This window comes from Triturus cristatus, chromosome 5_1 (assembly GCF_964204655.1).
Source record: "Triturus cristatus chromosome 5_1, aTriCri1.1, whole genome shotgun sequence".
NCBI classification, from domain to species: Eukaryota; Metazoa; Chordata; class Amphibia; order Caudata; family Salamandridae; genus Triturus; species Triturus cristatus.
In genome coordinates, this window is record NC_140587.1 from 669,330,534 (window position 1) to 669,349,535 (window position 19,002).

Genomic DNA, 19,002 nt, shown 5'->3' on the forward strand with positions numbered 1-19,002 from the left:
AATATACGCATCTGCAGGTTTCGAGTCCCTCCATTCCATCATGTTTGTAAAAATATATATATTTGAAAAAGACACATAATTGAGAATGGTGTTTAGTTTAGAATTGAATTATTTTTCCAGTAGTGGCATTTGATTAATAATTGGTCGTATATGTTGAGAAATAGGCTAGGAGTGCCAATTATTTCAACAGGCTAACATAGCACAGCATACTGAGCAGGTTTGATTAGCATATGCATCTGCAGGGTTCGAGTCCCTCCATTCCTTCACTTTTATAAGAATACATAAATTTGAAAAAGATACACATTCAAGAATGGTTTTTAATATATAATCGAATGTATAATTTTTTCTATAATTGTGAGTAAAGACGCTGATAATTTACATCTTTGAACAGGCTTTTATCTTTGGTTGGTTACCAGGTAGGGTTCATGTTTAAGATTTGGCGTGCATCTGTAATTTAAGGAAGTGCAACATGGATGCCGTGGTTGGCATTCTAGTGCTTTGCTTTTCACCTCTTCAAAACTCAGCTGGTTGGACTTTGTTAATCAGAATGGCAATTTAAACTCTGGTTTGTTTGGCATGGCTTTTACTTGAAATACTCGACATGTCAGGGGTTCCCTCGATGGCCGCGTGAACAGGTAATGTTGAACACGGATGTGTTTGGGCTGCGTAAATTGCGCATTGGTCGCTCTAAATGATAGTGTTTCGCTATGGATGTGTTTGGGCTAAATTAATGTGCTCAATAACTTAGAGCTGCAACATTGAGTTGGACTGATGTGCTTAGATTGTTTTTTTCCTAAATGTTGAATGGCGTAGAGTGTCTGTCCGGTATGTTCATCCGTCACAAATGATCGCTCTTATGCTCAACTAACAATACTGGTTAGGAGCTTCTTAAGTTCATTGGACTAGTTGGGTTTGTCACTATTTACAAGGGTACTCATGAGTTATAGCGCTTTTGATTTCTGTGTAACTGTTTACACTTGCTTTGTCTTTAGGCCTGCGACTGAGCGCGCAACACTCCATATATCTTGGTTCTTGACTGGGACAGTGACTATGAATCTTTACACAATAAATATCCCTTTTCAGGTATATTGTGGTGTTATACTCTTATACTACTTAGTGCATGCTGGGTCTCTGTTTTCGCAATCGGTGCTTAGATTCTTAACGGACCTGCGCTTTGCTTTTCTTAGATTCTGTGATCGGAAATAATATTTAAGAACGTGTTGACCGATTTGGGCTAATACCCTGTGGAATCCCCTTTCTCGACCTTGTGGACCACTTACCTGGTGGTTACAGATTGTGTGTTTAATATACAATCTGGATGTGGTATTTGGGACAATGTAAGAATGAGTGTTTTTGTCTTTTTTGTTTTATAATTGAAGTAACCTTGATTTAGCCCACTTGCTTATATATTTTTTTCTGCTATAATTGTTTTCTCCTCTTTTTCCTCTACTCTAGCATCTAAATGTCTTTCCTCTTTTCAGCATCTAATTTCTCTTTTTTCCTTTCCTCCCCTCGTTTCTTGAGTATTTTGCATATAAGGGGCATCACATAAGCTTCTTTCTTTCTTTTTTTCCTTTTTTGGTTTACCATTTCTTGAACATAGGTGGCCAAAATATGTGTGTTCAAAATGTGAACCCTTTGTTTTGGTACATGGAATTTAGTTTTTAAAATAACAAAAGGTCCCCCTGTGTGGGGTTAGTTTTGCAACCAATTAATGTATATATTTCATGAACACCATGTTTGACTCTTGCACCACTGATGTCTCTATTTGGTCATATTGCATATGTGTGCCACGATTTTGGTTATGTACATCAAATGAAAAATCGGTCTAGGTATATATTAATGTATATCTATATAAATAATAATTTGTAAATAGCGTGTTTTTTTATTATGTTTGTATTGTTATTTGCAGCCCTGAAGAAGCCCGCAAGGGTGTAACGCGTTGGCTATTGTGTATGAAATAATGAATAAAAGGATCTACAACATCACCTAGTGAAAGAATGATTATTTCTGTCATCGCTGTCCTTTATTATTTGTGGGATTAAAACCCTGTGAATGTTTGCTTTTACAATAATGCCTCTCATCTCTTGTGTTCTCGTGTTGTATTTGAAACCATAGTGGGTGGCTGGTTTCGAGAGGTGGGCATTGCTTGTTAGCAATTGTATGGAGCATTATTGAATTCATTGTGATTTACATTGGACAAACACTGGTAGTTGGTGCAGCAAGATATACCCTGCCACCATGCCTGTATGTATTACCTCTAGTCTTCTATAATAAATTCTCAGCGTAATTAGATTGCATTTCTAGAGAGAGAGAATATGCCTGTTTGTATGTGCAATCAAGCTACATACTTAAGAGAAGGTGGTGGTTCTTTCACCAGATGTTTTGACCTTTATCACCATTTCAAATGCTATGCATTGCCAAATGATATGTGCAGTGCTGGATGAGGAGAATATACTACAAAGAACAGGTAGCCTACACCATACCTGTGGTATGAAAAATAACTTCCAGATCTGGCCCCCACCCTGAAGACAGCCAATCTGAAGACACTTTTCACATTTCCCAGTGGTCTAGCCCTACTGTGACCACTTGTCATGCTGCTAGCAGTCTCTTCATTGTGCAGTTCTTGCTGCAAGGAACACAGAGTATGATGCGGATGAAAAGCACCCTTCAAGAGTGGGATAAAGCGGTGGGGGGAGTATTGTGGTGGATGAAGGAAGCACAAGGTTAATTAAGAGATGACAACCTTGGTATTCAGCAACCCCGACATTCAACAGTGTCACCAGCGGGCCTCTGAGGAAAAGGAGGGCACAGCACTTGTTCTTTCACAAATCAAGCAGTGCTTCCAAGTTTGCATTGTAGCCAAATAAGATCAGTGTGTCCAGTTAAATATCCCATTCGTATTTTAATAACGGTGTCAGAAATAGCCCAAGTCCCACAGTATTTATATACCATTAATTTTTCACGTCAGTTACTGAACAAATATACTTCAAAATGTATCTCTAATTGTCCTCAAAACCCCACGTACAAGACCCCAGAAAGTCCTTGTAAAGTTCTTAAACCTAATTAGGTTTGACCAAAGGTTTATTTCTGTGTGCTTTAGATAGTATGTTTTGTCACGGATGTCCTAATTCCAATTTCCTAATTCCAAGGAGAACAAACTCTATCAAATTCTATTTAGAGTTTGAACCAATATAATGTCCCACTGTAACTTAAAGAATGGGTACTAATAATAAAAAGTAACACCAAAATATGTCTGCTTTAAAATGTTACCATGATGTGCCACTTTAACTGTATTGATGGTGTAGGAAGGTAGGATCTGCTTCTTATGGATAGCCTCACTTTTTGCTTGATGTTATACTGTTTTGACTAGTCTGGCTGGGATCCTGCTAATCAGGACCCCAGTCTATCTGCTTTCTCCTTAAAAATGCTATGCATCTACTTAGGTACCCTCCAGATTGGACCCTGGGGTACCCTTGTCAGTCCCTAGTATATGGTACTCATGTACCCAGGGCATAGGTACCCCAGAGGCCTCTCATGGGTTGAAGGATGTATTATGCCACAAATGACAGGCCATGCAAAATGGACCTAGAGGCCTGCCATTGAAGCCTGTGTAAGATGGTGCATGCACCACTTACTTTAGATATAAGTTTACTATATTAATATGTCACTACACTTATAACCTATCGGTCACCCTTCTAGCAGGCCTTGACAATCCTGAAGGCAGGGTACTGGGTTTTATGTGAGAGGGTGCCCCTGCATGAGCAGAGACCCTCTGCAGCCTTCAGGGACCATTCTTCCGGGTTGTCTTTGACGCAGCCAGACATATAGGTAGCGGTGCATCATATGCTCGCGTAAAATTCTATCTCAAAAACAGCTGCAACAAAACATGTCGTGTTTGGTATCAAACACCTTGGAATCATACCTCCACATTGGTAACCGGTGTGGGAGGTATGATTCCACCCTTAAGAAGCAATCTTCGTGGGATTACTGGTCTTCCTGGTACCAGCCTTCTCGACCCGGGAAGCAAAAAATGGTTGCTGCCGACCAGAGACACATTTTTGCCCACCCTGCTGCTGAGCCAAGCTTGAGCAGGGGAAGGCAGGACAATAGGCATACTGTCTCAGGGAGGTGTGACCACCTCCCAGACAGGATTTAGTGTATTGGGGCTGGGTGGGTGCACTTCCGAAGTGCCCGACAGTCTGCATCTGGGTCACACTTGGTGTCCCTGTGCATAGTCCAGTTCAAACCAGTCCTAGGAGCCGATGGCTCCTGCTTTGGTGTGAAACAGGACAAAGGACATAGGAGTATCCTCCCCACTGTTCTGACACTCCCCTGGGAGGGTCCCCTGAATCTGTCAAACCCTCTCCCGTGGGTACAAAAGGGCTTACCTGGCTGTAGGACCCTAGATTTGATGTGAACCAGATTCTGATCAAGAAACCACTGACCTTCGACTGTCTGGACACGCTGGACTTCCACTGGGCCCGCGTTCGTCTCCCTCTCCGTCCAAAGCATTGTCTGTGCCCGTGCATTATGGTGGCTCTGTGCAGGACCTGTGGAGCATCAAGGACAACTGGAAGTATCTCCCTTGGGGTGAAGGAGTCACTCCCCTGCATTCCCAGGCACCGTAACACAACTGACTGGTCTACTGATCCTGAGCTCCTGCAGACTCCGAAAGCTCCAGCAACACAGGAGGTGGGTTCCTACATTCCTTGAAGTTGGGTTGCCCTTTCACTAAGTTTGAGGCCAGTATCCCTTATGAGGACAGCATAACCTGAACCCCTGTGCACTGCTTACATTTGCAAGTGCATATGCTTGTTAGCATTCCCCAACTAAGTACATTGGGCTATTGATAGCCCCAACCTCTGCGCACATTTTGTACAAACGACAATGACCTCCTCACACTCTATGCCCTGCAAGCTATGACTTTGTGAAACTCATGGAGGTCCCCTTGCGACTCCTGTGCCTTTGGCCTGTGGGTCCATTTGAGGGACAGCACTGCTTTCCTTGGGCTATCCTGGTTGCTCCAGGCATGCCCTGACTCCTCTGTAATTGGTGAGTCCCTTAGACCTTGCTGGCCTGAACCATATCCAAACGTGACCCTCTGTGTGGGTTGCAGTTGCAAAGGCTTGTTGGTACTCCCACCGGACACCGACCCCTCAGCATGCGACATCCTTTGTGTGACAGCTTACTTCTGGCTCCTGGTCATCCTCCACATCTTCTGGTCCCTGTGGCTGCAGAGTCAAGGTCTTTATCTTTACACCTGAAGCACCCGACATCAATTGGCATTAGTCTACGAGCGCCTGGTTACCCCTGAGTGACCCAGACTCTGTCCCCTCTACTTTCAGGTTCCTTCCTTCAAGAATTCACCTGTGGGTTCCACCTGACACTTTTCTTCTTTCCAGCAGTGGCATTTCTTTGAAGACTCCTATTGAGATCGACAACAGTTTCTGACGCTACGTCCGCTCTATGCACCCGACTTCCCTGGGATAGGTAACTCTGATACTTCGGTATCCAAGGGTGAGGTGGCTCTCCAACCTCCTGTGTTAAAAAGGGGTTTCTTGTAATCCACTGAGAAGGGTCCTTAAACACAAAGTGCAACTGCACTCTCCCATTGAATTGTACGTAGCACGCGGTCGCGCTCTCACACTGCACCCGTCCTCCGTAGAGTCCTTCCTTACTCACCTTGGGTGGTTCCTTGGGCTCCCAGCAATTCTATAACCTCTAGACACTGTCTTGAATTGAGTCGTGGTTCTTGTACCACTATTTTAGTATATGGTTTGGTCTCCCGCTGGAGCCCACTATCTATTAGTGCTGCTTACGTTTATTTATGTGCTATAGTATTGTGTGCTTTGTGTTAATCTGCCTGTAGCAGATACTGTGAGGTATTTAAGGTGTTATAATACTAAATACATATTTTTATAACTACCTGCAGTTCTCCTTTCATTTAACCAATACAATAAGATGGCATTCTGGTCAAATAGGCTGCTTAACATTCTTTCAAGACTAAGCCTGAAGGCTGCTCTCCACAGCTACCACTTGGATAGCTTGTATAAGGTTATCTTGAACCTCTTAAATCACCATAAGGGTTGTTTGAACTGGTGCAAGGTGATCACTTTAATTAGTGGACATCATATACCAGGCCACCTTCTCACAGATGGGAAGCCCAGTCCCTATCTGTGGTAATTAATTGGGGCTGTACACCTCAAAGCAGTTATTTATGGTGCAATCTTGATTCCACACACAGCTCAATAAAGTGCACTCACAAACATTGTGCTTCCGCACAAAGACAAAAATAATTAGAGGGAACATTGCCCCTGTGGCACTTTTACACAGTCAAAGCATCACTTCTGTGACACATATTGGAGGCAGTGTGCCGGCCCATATTTACAAAGCCACTTAAAGCCACCCTGAGTGGCTTTTCATAGCTGTGTAAATATGGCCCCCTTTCATAAATTACTCTGCTTGAGAGGGGCATTCCCTGGGTGTTGTTCCCATGCATCACTCATGGAATCTGATGCATTCCCAGATTTACAAGGTTTCACAAACCTGGGAATGCATCTGATTCTAACGCTCCCCCATGGGAGGCATTAAAGTGGTGCAACAAGGAGGAATACCTTTATTTCTCTTCGTTGTTTGCTCCTTTATGTGTGCTGCATTCTTCAGCACACATAGGAGGAGGAAAACGCCATCAATTAACAATCAGCCCTGCAACACAGGCACCCTTCAAGGGTGCCTGCATTGGCGTTAGGCAGCAAAATCTGTGCCAGTGCAGAGGAAAGCACAGGGATGCATTGTATTTGAGTAAATATGACATAGCCCTGCACTTTCCTAATGACACAGCTTGCCACAGCAAGATGACTAGCAGCGTCACGCTGTATAATTTTCTAGTAAATATGTCCCCTTTGATTAAGATGCAATGGTGCCTTTGTTTTGCAAGACCTTTGTGGAGTAGTGAGCAGTGCCTGATAAGATTGCCACCTGTTTAAAGTATTGCACTGAGCTTCAAATTATAGGAATTAATGCTGTCTCTGAATAATTCCAGTGACCGAGAATAATTTAACCATTCCACCTAGAACTTGTTTAAATTTCAAAATATTTTGAAGACCGTGTACCATGGCACAGAATCAATATGTGTGAATGTTTTAAAGGGTGCATTGTTTTTTCTGCAATACATAAACACCCAAAACAAATATCAAAATAAAAAACGTTTGAAAGAAAAAAAACGAAACATAAAAAGCTGAACACAGTTATTACTAATGTCAGAATAAGTAGCATTGCCACACAATGTATAATGACCACAATGCAAATCTGAAGGTCCACATTGATCAGAATTGACCGTGCCCTAAAGTAACTACATCACCATACACTGCTAATTAACTCCAATATTACATCATTCATGACACGTTCGATGGCATGATTAATAATGTCACTGCAATATCTGAAATGATGTCATTGATGACAACACTGTGCATAGCGGGCAGTGAGTTACAGGTACTTTAAGGAACGAGTTATAGTAATTTGAGATATATATTGAATTTCAGTGGTTTTGTTCGTTTGAAACAATATGTTTTAACTGTCATTTTCACCGAAATATTAAGTCTATTAAGTCCCTTCAACCATTGGTTTTGCAGTTAACACACACGCACGCACACACATACCTTCTGTGCATTATTTCTCTGACTCATACAAGTTATTCTCATGATGACATGATTTCCGTGCCACACAACAGTAAGTGAAGACGAGACTAATAAGAGATAACAGTGAATAAGGCAAGGCAGAGAAGATGAAGGGAGCGCGCAGAGCCGGCAGGTGTTACTGCCCACGCGCTGTGACCCCCTGCTCTTTACGCGCCTCTCTCAGGAATGTGCCTGGGAGGCACCTGCGCTGAAGCCTTGTCACATCGGTCACCGACACAGCGTGAGGAAAAATCAATAACGCGTTAAACACAGTATGAGAAAACATCCAGCCACAACACCTACATATAGTATAGATACAGATATTATTTGAATTGCCTCTTGGTTCACAGCAAAAGAAAGGCAAGCGTATTTTGTAAAGAATGTTGCAGACCTTAGAAACACTGACGTGGAAGTGAGATGCATAGCAAAGCTATATTTACGAGTAGAAATACCAAGGCTGTATTGGGAAAACGCTCAGATCTTTCGGATACATTGAATGCATCGTTGAATCCAACACCAAGGGCTGTGTTTAGGTCACCCTCTACCATGCAGCAAGCTTAAAGCATAACACTGGGCTGGAGGAACAGAGCAGAGGTGAGGCAGATGGTTATAAAGCTCCAGTGCTTCATTTATACAAAATGAAGTGGCAGGGACCTACTCAGAAGGCCGCTGCAGCCTGCACCACCCATGCCCTGCCAATGGCAGTACCAACATAACAGCTAACCGTAGAACTCCTAGAAGTGTGACAGTTCAGACTATTTCAGCCCACACATAGCTATAATGACATGAGAGGCTAGCATTATTAGTTTTCAATGTATATTGACTTAATCAACACGGTTGTTGTGCTCACCTCAGAATTACAAAAACACAGCGCCACCATGTGGTGGACTGTCACTAGAGTAGGTGCTCACAATTAAGTGCTGGTGTCAAGCACCGGAAACCACCGGCACAAATTAAGTACTACAGATCTCACTTACCCACAATATCCGTCCTGCACATCCTTGCCCTCCCACTTCTTTATGACTCCTCACAGACTGGCTTCTGCATCTTCCTAGCATCTATCACCAACCCATGCAGGCACCTGTTTCCTGGAACGCCCACATACTCAGTGTCTCATCTATGTTCTGGCATGCTTTCTGAAGCTCTGGAGTCCAGATCATGATCTTGTTTTCTGTGCAGTGCCGGCACAGAAGAGGTCTATGAGTTCCTTTTTCATAACTTCAGAGCATACATGAACTTGAAAAATGTTTGAGTCCGTGCATGCAGTAGAGCTTGCAAACACAAACAAGCAATAACTGCTTTGTGTTTCCAACCTCTGCTGTATGCAGCCCATGCAATAACGTGGAGAATTTATACACATTTTATTGACATCATCAGTTGACAAAATACTCTTTCTGTTAAGTATTATTGGCCTGCCCGCTGTAAAATGAGGCATGGCTAACTACTCTTGGTTCTTAGTTTGGGAGCGGGTGATGCATACCAACTTAATAAATGCTATCTGGTTAGGCCAAAACACAGACCTTGGAGAATCTATGTTCAACCCCTGGTGGTTATTGCACAAGCAACATGCAATCCCCAGAAAAGGGCGTTTTATGTTCCTAATGTACCAACAATTTTTATGTAAAGAACACAATACAGTAATATATTCAAACCAGTATAGAAAAATAGAGAACATTTAATGAGCAAAAAGACCCAAAAATAATTAAAATCAGATAATGGTCCTGGGGGTATGAATTCTTAGGGCCCGATTCACAGAACTAACTTAAGACAAAATCCTAAACTTACTACTTTTGGTATTCACAGAAGTTAGGATTTTGTCTTAAGTTTGTCTTAAGACCGACTTAAGACAGACTTAAGACCAACTTAAGACAGACTTAAGACAGACTTAAGACAGACTATTGTTCCCCAAATTGTTGCCCCATAAATGGCATTAGCCTTAGCTTTCGCTAAATAAATGTTCAATATTTCAGAAATAGGTTTAGATCCCAGTTTTATTTTAAACTTTGAAAGTGTCACAATGCCGTTTTCCAGGAGGATCGATCTATTTAAGACCATATTTTTCCATGATAGTTTCCTATCGAATAAGACCCCCAAGTAAGAGAATGTATCCACTACTTCCAATCTTCTCTTTTATATATGGAAGACTAAGGCTTTCCTTGGGTACGGCCCTGCAATAAAAACAAAGGATTTGGCAACGTTCACCTGAAGATGTAAACTAGCCATAAATCTCGCTACTCCTATGAGTTTCTGCAGTGCCACTGGAGTCCTAGCCAGGAGCACTGCATCATCTGCATAGAGGTGTATAGGTAAGGGAGATGCCTCAACATATGGGACGTCCTGAGTACATTCACCCAATATTTCCTCTAACCCATTTGTGTACAGTGAGAACAAAAGGGGGGCAAGGATGCAGCCCTGTCTCACCCCTCTCTCGATGTTGAGGGCCCTTGTGCATTCTCCTTCTCTTCCAAAATGGACACACACTGTTACTCCTCTGCATAACTGCCTTTCGAACGAAATATTAGGAGGCTCCACTCCCATATCCTCCATAATTACCCACAATGTATTGTGGGCCACAAAGTCAAACGTGACTGTCAAATCCATGAATGTAATGCATAACTGTCCGTCTTTGGCAAGTGTGTATTTAGAAATTATCATGGTCAAAATTAGGCACTGGTCAATCATTCCCTTAACTATTCTAAAACCATATTGGGCCTCCACTAACATTTCCTTATCCCTTGCCCAAACCTCTAATCTATTTAATAACACCCTGCCCTTTGATTTTGCTGTGCTATCAATTAAGGAAAAGGTCTATAGTTCTTTGGGTCTAATCTATTGCCGTTTCTATAGATTGTTACAGTTATTGAATGTTTCCATGTAGTTGGCGGTCCAAATTTGACTACAACATTAAATACATTTGTCAGGGCAGGACCCCACAGTGCCTTGGTTTCTAAAAATACATCTACTGGAACCCCATCAGGTCTGGGCTCCTTCAAGGGGTAGGTCTGGGCCAATGCACATTCTATTTCTTTCCAATAAAAGTTAGCTGGGTAGTAGGTTGACCTTCATTGCTTTAGTTATTACTTATAGTCAACTTTAATGTTTGTAAAAATATTTTGAGAATGCATGACCCACCTCTCCTCCTCTATATGCATATCTAATGATGGTGCCCCTTCGTCTTTTAGAAAGGGGGCATTTACCACCTTTCAAAACTCCCGACTATCCCTCTTCTGCCTTAAATCTTCCAGTGCTTTGTATTTTAGGACTTTTAGTTCATCCCTCCTTGTCTTTTTGTAACTTGTTCGTAGGAACCATATAACTACCTGTTCCCTAGGTACTGCTCGCAGGGCAGTGCATAAATTAATGGCAGTCTTAGCACAATTATGGTCAAACATGGCTCTTGAGCAATATCTCTATTCTTAAACGTGATTGTTAGTTGATTTCTTATCCCTTTCAAGACATCTTCGAAGGCTATTATCGCCTGCTCCTCAGGAGCACTGTCATCTAAACAAATCATAGCATCAGAGTATACCCCCTCCACCCTATCCCATTTTAGTATATAGCCATTAGTTCTGGCCAGGGCAGGCTTTGATACTCGATCCTTTTTGTATTTTACAATTAGTCTACTATCACATGTCATATGTAAAGGAAGCCTGGTCGCTGAAGGCCATAAAAACAACAATCTTATTACTAAGTCTATCATTTAACGATTTAGAGACTATTATAAAATCAATTGTAGACCCTGAGTCATACGTTTTATCCATATATTTCCTGACACCGGATTAATACTATTTTCAATCCCCAAATTCCATATAACTAAAGTCCTATTCAGGTCCTCTCCATACGTATTATGTTTAAAATGGACGAGTGGGTCTCTACCACAATCTAGTACCCAGCACACTGATTTGTCCATTAAATGACAGGCTATAATATTAACATCACCCATCCAAATAAATCTAAAAGATTTAGGGTGTTGGGTTCTTATTTCATCAATCGCCCTTTCCACTTCACTTACCACAGTGTCTATCACAACATCAAATTTATTGTTATAAAAATTAATTATTAGGAGGTCCCATTCTCCTTGTCCCATAGATATTAAATAATGAAAATATAAGGAAACATTTAAAAACTTCAGTATTTCAATACTAACGGTATGAGCAACCCATGTCTCAATATCACCTTTTGCCCTACCAGCTCTAAATGGAACTGCCAACGTTTTTTAAGATCTGAAATCATCCATAAATACTGGTGCTCCATCTCAAGTTTCGGCACACAATATCATATTTGTTTATCTGACATTGCTAATCTTCAGTATCCCTTTTACGGCTAATCCCAGCTATATTCCATTAAATTATATTTCCTCTATTCCCTCATTCCCCTGCTCATACTCCTCCTTGAACAGTAACCTGACTTCTCCTCCCTTATGACCTTGCATGATACCCCACCCAGAGTGTCACTCATACGCCTTCAAATCCTCTAATTGGGCCAACCTGTTATTTGTGTGGACTTCATTGAGTCAACTTGGTGGGTTAATTTTTCTAAAGGAGGGTACCCAATTATCTCTTGCCCCTGCCTGGGTCCTGCAGGCTTTGTGAGGTTTTTTTTAAAATATCTTTTTATTAACACGTATCGACATGAACGTACAGTACAGTGTATATGACATGTGAGATTACAGTGGAGACAAATACCAATACAAATACAATAGGATATTTCATTGGGGGTCATGGAGAAGGGGCATCATCACAATCAATATTGCGGGATGGGACACAAATATGACCACGATACGTATTCCAGGGGTCCCAGATCTTAGACCATTTACGGGGGCAGCCACGGGCAATGTAGGCCGTCTTTTCCCTATGCATACACCAGTCGAGATCTTTCTTCCAGTCTGCTATTTTGTGTGCGTGCGTAGCTCCCCAGAGCTGTGCGATGTTGGCTACCGTGAGTCCTAGTGTGGCCCATTGAGTAGTGTGTGTGTTGAGGTCAGTGGGTTACCAGATATTTAGGAGGCATCTGTGCACCTCTGGGTGGAGAATAATTGCCAAAGCTTCACTGATCACATCGTGCACCGTCTGCCAATAACGTTGAATAGGTTTCCAATGCCAGATTATATGCATAAAAGTGCCCAGTTGATTACATCCCCGCCTGCAATTCCTGTCAGTTGGCCCTCCCATGTGTAGTAGTTGAGGTCCCGTGACACAGATTCTGTGGAAGACCTTCAGTTGTATTAATCGGAGACGTGCTGGGATTACGACTGTTCTGGAGGACGAAACTGCCACCTGCCAAACCTCGTCATCTATTTCGATGCCATCTCTAACCCATTTTTCCCACAACGTGCGGAGAGGATCCTCCATGTTGTTTATGAGTTTTTTATATGCGAGGGAAATGGCTTTCTCAGGCAAGTGACCGTCAAGTATCCTTTCCTCTAGTGGGGATGTATCAGGAGGGGAGGACTCTCTGGGCAAGGTCGATCGCAGAGCATGCCGGATTTGCAAATATCGGAACCGCTCCGAATCTGCCAACTCATGCTGGCGCTGGAGTGTGGCAAAGGATTTCACGTCGCCCTCGTCCCAGAGATTTTTTATACGCGAGATGCCTATTAGCTCCCATTTGTCAAAGCCCTTTGATTTCCACAAATCACGCCAGCCTTTGAGAATCCCATAAGGGTGTTGCTAGTGTAAGTTTCTGGTCCCATCCAAGCGATTTATTACTTGAGTGCCAGACATCGACCGCATGTTTGGTGGGGTCTGTGAGTGGGTGTCTGCCTGGTTTGGAGTAGACTACTCGATTGTAGACACCTCCAGGGAGGAGCCATCTATCCATATTGAATCCCGGGTCACCAAAGCGGCCGTAGATGCCGTGATTAATGGCTGCAAAGTGTGCAGCCCAATAGTATTTTTTGATATCCGGCAAACCGATTCCCCCATCATACCAGTTGAGTGTCAGTTTGTGCAAGGCAATGCGTGGTTTCCCATTCCACAAAAGCTCACGCTGGAGCCCTTCTATTTCTTTGAAGTATGAGTTAGGGACAAGGTCAGTTGAGTTTTGTAGTGCATAGAAAACGGGGCAATGACATCATTTTAAAAAGCGCCGCCTTGCCCAGCATTGAAAGTGGAAGTGACTTCCAATTTGTGATGTATCGTTTGAGCCTTTGCAGTGGGGGGATGAGGTTGCGGGAATATCAGAGTGACTGATCAAGGGCGATAAATATTCCCAGATATTTGAAACCTTCCGTGACGGAGGAGGGTCTCCACGGAGGACATTTTTGCCAGTTAATACCAAACTGAGTTTCTGCCAAAAATGGCAAGGATGTCGAGAACTGCAATCAGAGATTTCTTAGGGGATGTAAGGTATAGCAGGATATCATCAGCATAAAGAGAAATACGGTCCTCCCAAACTGGGGACCAACGCATTCCGCGAATGACTGGGTCTCTCGAGTTTAAAAAAAAAAATAAACCTAATGGTAGAGCATCTATCTGTTGTCCTATAAATTGTGCTATGGGGAGTTACCCTAGCATGTCCCTCACCAATTCTTCACTTTTAAAATGTATCACAATAATGAACCGGGCCAGTCCGACCCAGGGAATTCTCGCCATGAGTATGTCTGTGTATAAATGTGTCCATTTTGAAAAATGTATTCAGCCAGTGGAGCACTTTTCCCATAAGTTGCTCTGTTGATTTATATTGGGCATTTCTTAATTCCGGCACATTGACCAAAATGAGGACATTTGGGCGTGCTTCAGGTGAGAGGAAAAGTGTCTGGGCTCTATTTCCCTCCCTCTCCTACCTTATTTATTGTTCCCTCACCATCATGGCCCTTATATGTACCCTAATTTCTTCCCTATCAGTTGCCTTACTTTCCTCCCTATCAGAGACTTCCTTGGCCTCTATATGTAAATAAAGAGATTGAGCTTCTCTAAAGACTGAATCATTCTGGGCGTTAGAGGCGATGAGAATTACAGGCATATATATAGGACTAGAACCCTCATTAGATGAAGATCTTTCTTTTAGTTGTTACATTTCTCTTTCCTGGCCCAAGGATTGTAAACACAATAGCTGAGACTGAGTCTGCGATTTCTCCATCCCCTTCCTCTCTCCAACTTTGCCATTTGCTCCCAAATTATACACAAACGATTTTGACTTCGGCTTTAGACCCTTCGAAACATCATTTGGGGTAATAAAAATGTGAGTATTTTTAACTGACTCGCTCTGCTCAATTAGACGTTCTAATGACTCCAATCGATTTATCAAGGGCTGGACCGAATTTTTAGCAAGGCATGCTCCAATTTTGCATATACTTCCTGTAAATTATCATTTGACAGGCTCTGTGCCGGCAACTGTTCAGTACCAGTAGTTATCCCCTTTAATTTCCTCACTTTTGGGAGTTGCTGTTGTCTAGCCCCTCCTCTTTTCCTTTTACAGGTTGTTCATTTGGAGAAATAGTATCACTGTTGTTTATACCAATCTGGGTATTGGGGAGATTGTCATAAATGCTCCTCGTTGGATCAATCATTACCGTACTAAAGGGGCTCTCATTGAAGACTTCCCCACTATTTATCTCTCCTAGGGATAATCTACATTCCGTAAGCTCTATCTCCTTTGAGATTTCACTAGCAGCCCTAATGAAAGAAAGAATCTAGAGTCGTAATAATTGCCCCACCTGTGTATGCTTGCTTGGTCTTCCTTTACCCCACTGTAGATCTCGGGACCCGAACATTAGGTGTCGCGGGAAGAACAGGTCCCTAGGCAGAAGCACCAATTCCTCAGGAGCAAAGAACGAGCCTTTCCTCTCCCCAGAGATACTGTCACCCCAGGTTAAGTAAGACACTTTAAGGAAAACCAGGTACCCCCATGAAGAGACAAGGTAAAACCACCAGGGGAGCATCAATCGAAACCAGCAGGGAGGATGTCCACCACAGCAGATACTGATGCCCTATAAAAGAAAATGACAAAGAATTAAAGGGAGCTCTACTCTTAGGGGCAGATTTATGTTAACTGGCGCATCCCTGCATATCAGCAGGGATGCGCCAATTATTATGCGCCACAGCTGCGCCACCATGGACGCGCCGCATTTATAATGCGGCGCACCATGGGGCAAAAACGGCACAGATGCGTCACGCATCTGTGCCGTAAAAGTGGCGCATTGCTGGAGTTGCATCGCAAGCGCGACGCAGCTCCAGCAATGTTCTGGGGGGCCCTATCTGTACAATGCTGCGTCAATCCTTACGCCTGCTTCAAGCAGGCGCAGGGTTTTGACGCAGCATGGGCCTAAAAGTGACTGAGTGAAATCTTGTAGATTTCACTCAGCCACTTTTAGGAGGCGTTCCTGTGCCGGAACGCCCCCACCTGCCCTGGAACGCCTACATGTGGCGCAGGGCTTTACAACGTGACGCATCTCCCAGATGCGTCACGTTGTAAATACCCCGCACCATGGCGCAGGATTTGCACCGCTGCTGCGTCACAAAAGTGACGCAACGGCGGCGCAAAAGTGGTGCAAGTGCAACATAAATCTGCCCCTTAAAACTTAAGGAAAAGCGCAGCTTAAAGAAACATGGAATACAGGTTGTATGCTCTCACATACTCACATGGGCCAGTGTGTATCAATTCCCATAAAGATGTCTCTTCGAAGAAAAGACTATTCACGTGGTTCACAGAAAAGAACGCTTCTCCAACAACCAGTCAGTAAGGAGTTCCAGAGGCATACGTCTGCCACTAGTCAATTCCTCTTACACACGGCACAAAAAGCGCCGTGGCAGTATTCCAGTGCCAACATGTATGTATTGCCGAAGTGTTCTTACCCAGCCAAGGAAAAAAGGGGGAATTGTTCTATTTTCAGCATAGAACGTGCTTGCGGGAATGTCCGTGTTATCTAACACAGCTGGCGGCAATTCTCTAGTTCTTAAGTAACCTCGGAGAAAAGGCAATAAAACAGGAGGTCCCGGGAGAAAGAAATCAATAAAAAATTCTGCTGCTCGTCAGCAGCCGTGAATCCACAAAAATAAATTAACAAGCATTTGCAATGCAATAGGTCTCGCATTTATAAGAGTTTGAGCTATTGGCACTGTAAAATTACAATGACTTTTATTTTTGTTTTGGTTTTAAAACAAATATAAGGCATTGAAATTTACAATGTCAGTAGCATAAAGTCGCATAAAAGCAGTGTGTGGAGTGCAGCAGTGTGAGGCGTGCATCAGTGTGTGACATGCAGCACTGTGGGGCGTGTAGCAGTGTGCGGCGTGCAGCGGTGTTGCGGCGTGCAGCAGTGTTTCGTGTAGCAGTGTGCGGCATGCAGCACTGTGACCTGCAGCGGCGTGCAGCAGTGTGCGGCGTGCAGCAGTGTGCGGCGTGCAGCAGTGTTTCGTGTAGCAGTGTGGCATGCAGCACTGTGGCGTGCAGTGGCATGCAGCAGTGTGTGGCGTGCAGCATTGTGCTGCGTGCAGCATTGTCGTGCAGCATGTAGCAGTGAGTAATGCAGCAGTGTGCAGCAGTGTGTGGCGTGCAGTAGTGTGCCGGTTGCATCAGTGTGTGCCGTGCAGCATTGTGTGGTGTGCAGCAATGTTTCGTGTAGCAGTGTGTGGCGTGCAGCAGTGTGCGGCGGGCAGCAGTGTGCGGTGTGCGGCGTGCAGCAGTATGTGGCAGTGTGTGGCGTGCAGCAGTGTGAGGCGTGCAGCAGTGTGTGGCGTGCAGCAGCATGCAGCAGTGTGAGGCGTGCAGCAGTGTGAGGCGTGCAGCAGTGTGAGGCGTGCAGCAGTGTGTAGCGTGCAGCAGTGTGAGGCGTGCAGCAGAGACACGTGGAGGGTGAGGAGAGACACGTGTGGAGGGTGAGGAGAGACACGTGTGGAGGGTGAGGAGAGACACGTGTGGAAGGTGAGGAGAGACACATGTGGAGCGTGAGGAGGAGACACCTGTGGAGGGTGAGGAGGAGACACATGTGGAGGGTGAGGAGGAGACACATGTGGAGGGTGAGGCGGAGGGTGAGGAGACACGTGTGGAGGGTGAGGAGAGACATGTGTGAAGGGTGAGGAGAGACACGTGTGGAGGGTGAGGAGAGACACGTGTGGAGGGTGAGGAGAGATGTGTGGAGGGTGAGGAGAGATGTGTGGAGGGTGAGGAGAGACACGTGGAGGGTGAGGAGAGACACGTGGAGGGTGAGGAGAGACACGTGGAGGGTGAGGCCCATCTCCACACCCTCACTTCTGTTTGTGAACTACTCTGGCTTTTACATCTGCAGAATCCAAAGCATGCCCCAAAAACACACTCTTGTTTCGCTCCAGCCCACGAGAGCAAAAATCCATGGTAAGCATCCCAAGCGAAACAAAGACCAAAATGGGTGTAAAATCCAAACTCTTCACCTCAGGTAGGTGTGTGCCAACAAACAATCCTCAACCCCCCCAAAACAGGTCTGAAGCAAACTAAGAGCAAAATTAACAACTAAAGACTGCTCTCAGTTATAATAAAAATACAACTCTGCTTTAAATTGACCGAGTGCGTTCGGTTGATTAGCATGTCCGCAAACATAAGGTCGCTCTTGCCTACATGTAAACGGGGGCAGCAAGGGTCCTACTTTGTTAGCTATAGAGGCCTGAGTGCATAAAGGCTCGTTGTATTTCCTCGGACATTAATGTAGACTCACATCCAATAAGGGTACCCCACATAGTGCCTCGAACAGCACAGCAAGTCTAGAAGCAGCTGAACTATTCCTGTAGAAATCGACGGGCGTTGTTCAATTTCTGACCTTGCATCCTGTGTAATGGAATGAAATGCCTAATTTGCGAAAGAGTGCCTAACAATTAATAAAAAGGTAGTTTTAATGCCTGCAAAATGGATTTGCTGTAGATTTTCCTACAACCAACTTGTCTGTAGTAATGAACTTCTAAACGGCAAACATTGAGCACTCTTTGGATTGCTCCACGAAAAATCTCGTAAGTGTTATAAAACATTTTATCTGAGCCGGCATCTACTTTTGTAAAGACTTCTATCTGGCCACTGTATCCTGTATTGTCATCAGAACAGGAAACTGCAATTGGAAGGCTGTTTTTTTTTTTTTTTTCTCCAAGCGCCCCTGTTGTCTGTAATTCCGACACTTGCGAATGGGCCATTAACCAAGCCTAAAGGCTCGGTCTGGTTTCGATATCTGTGGCGCCTGATGTCTGTTGTGTGATCGTGTTTTCGCCTGCAGGATGGGAGGGGTCGGAGCATCTGAGAGGGGGGGGGGGGGCGGGGAAGACTGCCATGCGAGGGCCGCTGTAAGCGTGGCTAAGGCTTTACAAACCTAAACCAAAGTTGAGAAAGTGCATGCCAAGCAATCACAGACTGCTGCGAATTC

At 44.0% G+C, this 19,002-nt stretch overlaps 1 long non-coding RNA gene across 1 annotated transcript in view; it reads left to right on the forward strand.

The window, feature by feature from the left end:
• The first annotated feature begins 565 nt into the window (after window positions 1-565).
• Window positions 566-19,002, forward strand: part of LOC146831353 (uncharacterized) — a 262,046-nt gene continuing 243,609 nt past the window's right edge. The window contains exon 1 of the long non-coding RNA XR_014961560.1: window positions 566-635. This is a non-coding gene — a long non-coding RNA (uncharacterized LOC146831353). The remainder of the gene's footprint in view (window positions 636-19,002) is intronic.